General features: G+C 41.3%; 1 pseudogene; it reads right to left on the bottom strand.

Annotated features, from left to right (window-relative positions):
* Positions 1 to 2189: 2189 nt before the first annotated feature.
* On the bottom strand, positions 2190 to 3130 carry LOC114053302 (annotated as a pseudogene).
* Positions 3131 to 7241: the final 4111 nt, after the last annotated feature.

Here is a 7241-nt window from a genome sequence, read left to right as displayed (position 1 = left end):
ATCTGAGGTAAACAGAGATTAAGTGACTTGCCCAGGGCCATACCAATCCAACTACCAAAGGATTGCTTTATAAAAGTAAAAAATAATAACAAAATTTGTCTGGAAAAAGAAAAGTTAGTAAGTATCTGAGGCCAGATTTGAAATAAGGTATTACTAATTCCAGGTCTAGTGCTCTATCCAATGTGTGACCCAGGTTCCAGCTCTCTGCTGTACTGTGCTAACTCTCACTCAGAAATTTATGTCTTTAAAAGTAGTGAGCTTCCTGTCACTGGAGGTGTGAAAGAACAGGCTAGGTAACCACTTGTCAGGGATATTGCAAAGGTAGATCCTGCATTGGTCAGGAGGTTGGACTACACGACCAACTAGATGGCCTGAGACACCTTCAAACTCTGAGAACCAATGGTTTTATACACAGAAACATGCAGTGATGCCTAGGGATAAACAAATCCCCCATATCAGACCCCATATTGATCATGGGAGGTATGTAGGGTTGTGCACAGTCCAGTGAAGCAGAGAGTCAAGAAGAAGCCTTGGTGGATATTGACAGAAAGTAAATGAACCAATAGGTTACTAGAGAAATAGAGATGCAGATTCATCCCACCTACACCTCACTCCCTCATGTTGTACAATCTCACCCAAACCCACTCCTCTTCAAACCAATGGATAGAAATATAGGCCTAAATAGAGAAAAGCTATCATGAGCATCATCCTTCCTTTTGGAACAGCTTCCAAGAGCTAAGGAAAAATTTGGCCATCTCTCTCTCTTGCCTCACCTACCCAGCCTCAGCCCGCATTATCCATTCCCATGCAATCTCCACTCATCTCAGCCATTTCCCTCCCATCTCACTCCTTCTCATCCACTCACTCATTCCTTCCCCTCCATCTCCTCATCCATCCACACCCAAACTTTTTCTGCCTCTCCCAACCACATTGCTCCTTACCCTTTTTCCTTCCTCCACTTTTTTTCCCCTTGCTTTTCTTTCCTCGATCTCACTCTGTCCCATTTACCTTGCCTTGCTTCATACAACCTCACTCCACCTTAAGCAGTGTCTCAAAATTTTTTTCTGCCTCATCCTGTCTCACTTCTCTTTAGCCAACTCATGACACCTCTACCATCTTTCATCCTTCTTCCATCAGTCCTCCAATCCCTACACAAAGCAGCTTCCATTCACCTTAACAAATTTCATCCGAGCTTACTAATGTTCACCCCTACTGCTGTCACCTTCCTTACTCATATTCCTACACCTAACCCAATTTCACCTGTATCCTTCCAGTATTCTCTCAGTTATAAAATTAGATATTTGCAAAATAAATTAGCATGGCCTTTGGCACACAGTAGGTACTATATAAATGCTTATTATCTTCCCCTCTCCCTTCTCATCCTGCTTCTTCAGCATCTCCCACCTCAATCTGTTTCACCCAGTCTTACCTTACTTCCCCCAAATTCATTGGACCTCTTCCTTCCTCCCTTCTTCACCATTCCTCTCCCAAACTTCCCTCTTCTTATACATCCTTATCCAGTCTTATCCCACCTTACCTTATCTCACCAAGCTTTAATCATCTTCATCATACCTCACCCAACTTCACCTGACATCTGACTTTATCTAGCCCAATCTCTTGTGACCCAACTTTATGTTTACTCACTTAATTTCATGTCTCCTCATACAACCTAACCCTACATCATCATCCTTTCTCTGCCCCCCCCAAAAAACCCAGCCTGGTTAACAGAATGAGAAAATGGACAGTGGCCAACTCAGGGCAGGGAGGGCTATTGTCTCCATACTTATATCTTGGTACATTGAAAGCATCTTATGACCAATTCTTATGTTTCCTTAGCTTCACCCCAAGAATCCATATGGAACAACATGTATTCCTAAATTGCTTGCTGAGGGACCAGGTCATCGTTAGAAAGTGAGTTGGTGTCTGGTGACTCCCTTCTCCCAGTGACTCAATTCTGGGTTAGACTAAAGAAAAATGCATCTGGTAAATTGTTCCAGGCCTATAGGGGCCTTTGCTATACCTAGATTTGCAAACTGCAGAAATTCCCTGAGGTTTGGAATCTGAGTTCTAAAACTATTACCCCAAAATATGCATATTCCCAACCCAGAAGTCTCTGTAGCCAGCCCAACTTTCCATCACTAGATCCTGCTTCTCCAGAGCAACCAACATGGGAAGTCCCAAAGAAGACTTCAGGGAGATGAGGCAATTTTCCTATTGACAAGTTTTTTCAAAGCCCCCTTCAGAGCTCGGCTATGCAGGCTATAGATGAAGGGGTTCAGCATGGGCGTGACTACTGTGTACATCACAACAGAAACTTTATCCTTCACAGCTGTGTAGATAGAGGAGGGGCTGAGGTAGACCCCAGTGGTGGTCCCATAGAAGAGTGCCACTACAGAGAGGTGGGAGCTTCAGGTGGAGATGGCTTTCTTCCTGCCCCTTGCAGAAGGAACCGGTAGAATAGCCATGACAATTTGGGCATACGAGGCAAGAATGCAGAGGAAAGGTGTGATGATTACTATCCCACCCACAATGAGCACCAAGATCTTGTTGACTGTAGGTCAGAACAGGACAACCTGAGCAATGGTGTGAGGTCACAGAAGAAATGAGGGAGCTCAGTGCTGGCACAGAAGTACAAGCGAGACATGAGGAGGGTATGTGCCAGGGAAATCAAGCTGGAGAAAGCCCAGGGCCCACCCACCAGCAGCCCACAGAGACATGGGCTTATGATTGTCCTGTAGTGCAGTGGATGACAGATAGCCGCAAAGTGGTCATAGCCCATCACGGCGATCAAGACACTGTCCATGATTCCAAAAAAGTGGAAAAAGTACATCTGTGTCAGGCAGCAGATATAGGAGATGGACTTAGTCCTGGACTGAATGTTTACCAACATCTTTGGGACAGTGTTAGTGGCCAGACAGAAGTCCACAAAGGAGAGGTTGTCAAGGAAGAAGTACATAGGAGTGTGGAGATGTGAATCAGAGCCAATGTCCAGGTTGATCAGCAGATTCCCAGTCACAGTGACAAGGTACATGCACAGGAATATTGCAAAGAGGAGAGACTGCTGCTTGGGTTTATTTGAAAGTCCCAGGAGGAAGAATTCTTGAGCATTTGTTTTATTCTCTAGTTCCATGTATCAGGAGAAAGAAAGAGCGGTTTATGACTTCACTGCCTTCAAGCGGCAGGTGGATAACTGCCATCAGGAAGACTGTAGCATTGGGTAAGAAATTGTACTAGATACACACAAATGGAGTATAACTGGACCTTTGTGAATGCAATCTTAGTTCCCATTAGTATTTTTAGTTGATATTTCATACAGTCAGCTCATATTGAGCTTGTGGGCCACTAAAACCCCCAGGCCTTTTTCACATGAACTATGTCAAGCCACACTTCCCCCTTGTTGTACTTTGCAGTGAATGCTTTGAACCCAAATGCAGAACTTTATTTATCCTTACAAAATTGTATCTTACCACATTCAGCCCTCTGTTCACTTGATTTCTGAAGTCACCTCTTCCTTCTTGGGAGAGGTCACATCTTTCCACCTCTAAGAATTCACAAGACCAATGGGAGAAAGTTACAGAGAGCCTCATTTTAGCTCAACAGAGCTCTTAATAATGAGAGATGCTCAAATATGGAATGTTCTGGCTCAGAAGACTATGAGCTCCTCCTAGCTGGAGGTATTCAGAGAATCAATAGCCAATATGTCTAGGATGTTGTAAGAGGTACTCATGATTCAGGTATTGGTTGGATTAGAAGCCCTTGGAAATTCTTTCAGACTGAGATTTTGTGATTCTAAGCTTCTATAATTTCAGAATCCTATTATTAATCAGCATTATACCCAGGGAGGTAGCAACCACATTCACTCAGCCTCTAAAGCAAACTTTACCTTTTGGTTGATTTGCTGGGGATTAAAGAGTCTTCGTGTTAGCAGCCACCTAGACATGCAAAAGAAAAGAAATCAAAGTATCCTAAAATTTTCTGCTTGGAAGAGATCCTAGAAGGATTTCCCCACTGAAAAACCTAGTTCTTTGAAAGAAAAATCTGTTTGTTAGAAGGATTCTTTTTCCTTCTGTTATACTAAGAGATGGGAGGCAGCCATGGAGTAGTGGATAGACAGCAAAATGGCCTTGGAGTTTGGAAGACTTGAGTTCAAATCCAGCCTCTGACGTAGTCTAGCTGTGTGACCCTGGATGTGTCATTTAGCTTTTCCTTTAGGCAACTCTCTAAGACTATAAATTGTAGAGAAGATATCAACCTGCTTTGATAGAAGGTGTTTCCTCATCTGGGAGTTCCCTTTACCAATGAAATCTCAAGTCCAGTCTCTATCCCTTTCCCCACTTAACTAAGATATTATTAGTTCCTCATATTGATCCTAGTTCTGCTTTCTGCAACCAATAAAAGTGAGCCTTTCTACCCCCACATCCCATTCCATGACAGTCTTTCAGATATCTGTAGATACTTCTTGTATTTCCCACCTGCCAAGACTTCTCCAGTTCCTTTATCCTGCTTGTTAGTCCCCTTCCCACACTGATTGACCTTTTTTTTTTGGTGGGCTATGGGGTTAAGTGCCTCACGCAGCTAGTAAGTGTCAAGTGTCTGAGGCTGGATTTGAACTCAGGTCCTCCTGACTCCAGGGCTGGTGCTCTATCCACTGCACCACCTAGCTGCCCCACTGGTAGACTTTTTTCTGAATGCACTGCAACTTATCAATTTCATTCCAAAAATGTAATCCAAGAATAGAACGTGGTACTCCAGGTATAGAATGAAACAGAGCAAGGAAATAATTGTCTCATTGATGTAAACACTATGTAGCTATTAATGAAACTAAAGAGCAAATTAGTTTTCCTGAATATCTTCAGAACTACACTGTTAGTGTAATAGTGACCTCCCAGGTCTTTTTCTCATGGCTTTGTGTCAAGCCAAGGCTCTCTACCCTTGAGACATTTAACTTTTTAATTTAATTACTGGAATTGGCATTTATTTTTGGTAAATTTAATTTCATTGGATTCAGCCCATTATTCCAGTCAATGAAACCCTTTTAGAATCTTGATTCTGCTATCCAATAGATTATCTTTCGTTCTCAATTTTGTGTTATCTACACATTTTACAAATTTTCAATGTCTTTCTCCATTGATAAACTATTGGAGGAAATCCTGGATAGTGAAGGTACTTAAGTCCGTTCCACATGAGAATTGATAGAGGGAATTAGAAAATAAATGACTCAGATCAGACATGATCTCTGCCTCTAAGATTAGACTCCATCTGGAGTATTATGTTCCATTATTGGGCTTCATTTTGGGACTGACATTAACAAACTAGAATGAATCCAGAAGGGATACCAGCAATAGTATACTAGTAAATGTTTAACAATAGACTCTTTGGGGGAAAATGTACTCAAGACACAGTTTTAAGTTTAATTTTCATTATTAACATTTTCTCCATCACTTTTTCAAATCTCAATGAACAAGAAAACAATGGATCAAAATGTAAATTGTTTTTGTTGTTCAGTCATTTTTAAGTTATGTTCAAATCTTAGTGACCCCATTTTGGGTTGGGTTTCTTGTTTGTTTTGTTTTGTTTTATTTTTTGTTCATTTGCAAAAATACTGAAGTGGTTTACCCTTTCCTTCTCCAGTTCATTTTACAGATGAAGAAACTAAGGCAAACAAGGTTGTGACTTGCCCAGAGACACAGCTAGTAAGTGATTGAGGCTGGATTTGAACTCAGGAAGATGAGTCATTTTGACTCCAGGCCTGGCACTTGATATACTGTGCCTAGCTGCCCTTGAATTGTAGCATTTGTTTATTTCCAAGACCCAAATTTTGATGCTGAAAATTTAACAATCAGCTCTCACAAGCTAGCACAAATCCCCACAGAAGAGACTCAAAACCATGTTGAAGGAACTGGAGAACTCTTAGGTAGCTAAGAAAACAACAACTAATTATAAGATTAAAAAGACAGGACCAAAGACAGAGTGTCAGGGAACACAGCTCAAGAACTCTAAGCTTCTCAAAAGCTCTTTTGGCTCTAAGATTCCATGACACTAAGATTTTATGATGCTTCTTTGCAGGTAGACATTGATCCATTAAACAATGTAATAAGATAGTTTGAACATAAATAATTTCATGGAAGTTCAATGTCCCAAATATTCCAGAATCTCCCTTCATTTTCAATTTAAATTTTGATTACGTTTTCAAATCTGCAAATACGTTCTTACCAGCTTTGTTAAGTACACCACTAGGGACTCATCATTTACTATGTTTCACTCCATTGTCCAAACATCCAAATTGGTTCTCAGATATCTTTCTTTTTCCCTAACCAAATGTTCATTTTCCAAAACTAACTTTCTCTTCTGAAGCCCTCACCTTCACTGAGCAACAGTGATGGTTCCTAAGGTACCCAAGACTTTGGAATCCTTAGCAATGCTTTCTAAATTTCCTCTGGTCACATCATTTATGCCCACATGAATCACCAGAGGTGGGCAACAGTCATCTAGTTCAACATCATGGTAGGTTCTCCATCATGTTCTGGATACATGGATCCAAAAAGACAGTAAAACTCTCCATTGTTATTCTTGGCTTCATGAATTCATGCTTCAGGAGCCCTCTGTGATGAATCACCAAACACCATTGCTATTTGTTTTCTTCTTCTCACTCTTACTAGATGGTCTTGATCCTGACAGCCCCTGTGAATCCACAGCATCATTCTTGGGAGCACAAGCAGCTGTTTCCTCTTCAGGGTGTGCAGCTCCTTCTACCTTGGGAAGGACCTCATATTTGGTGGCCAGCTCCAAGTTCAGCAATCCTTCTTCCCTTTCTTCTGCATGTCACATTCTTCTGCCCTTTTACCACAGTACTTGGCACATAGCAAGCACTTAATAATCGCATGTTGACTGGTTGACTGACTCTAACCGCATTCCCAAATCAAGAATCTATCTATCTATTCAGATCCTTTTCCTTCTTCTTTTCACATCGAAGGTTTTTTCACTTTTTTAAGGAATACTTCATTCTCCTTCATATCCTGAGGAGTATGGAGGCATTCCTCCAACCCCTTTTTCTTCTCTTCTAGGAGGAATACTAGCCAGTAAATTGAGAATAGATAGTGGGAATTTGATCATGGCAAAAATACTAACATAGCATACTCATGAGGGTCACTACAAAATTCTGCCTGCTCATTGTACTTCCTGAAAATGAGATCCTCAGTCCTTCTCATTCTTGTTGGTATATTACCTAAAAGTTGTTGTAG

Source organism: Vombatus ursinus, unplaced genomic scaffold (assembly GCF_900497805.2).
Source record: "Vombatus ursinus unplaced genomic scaffold, bare-nosed wombat genome assembly UNPS02014811.1, whole genome shotgun sequence".
Taxonomy (NCBI): Eukaryota; Metazoa; Chordata; class Mammalia; order Diprotodontia; family Vombatidae; genus Vombatus; species Vombatus ursinus.
Note: the sequence above shows the minus strand (reverse complement) of the source record. Positions and strands in the feature narration are given on the sequence as shown.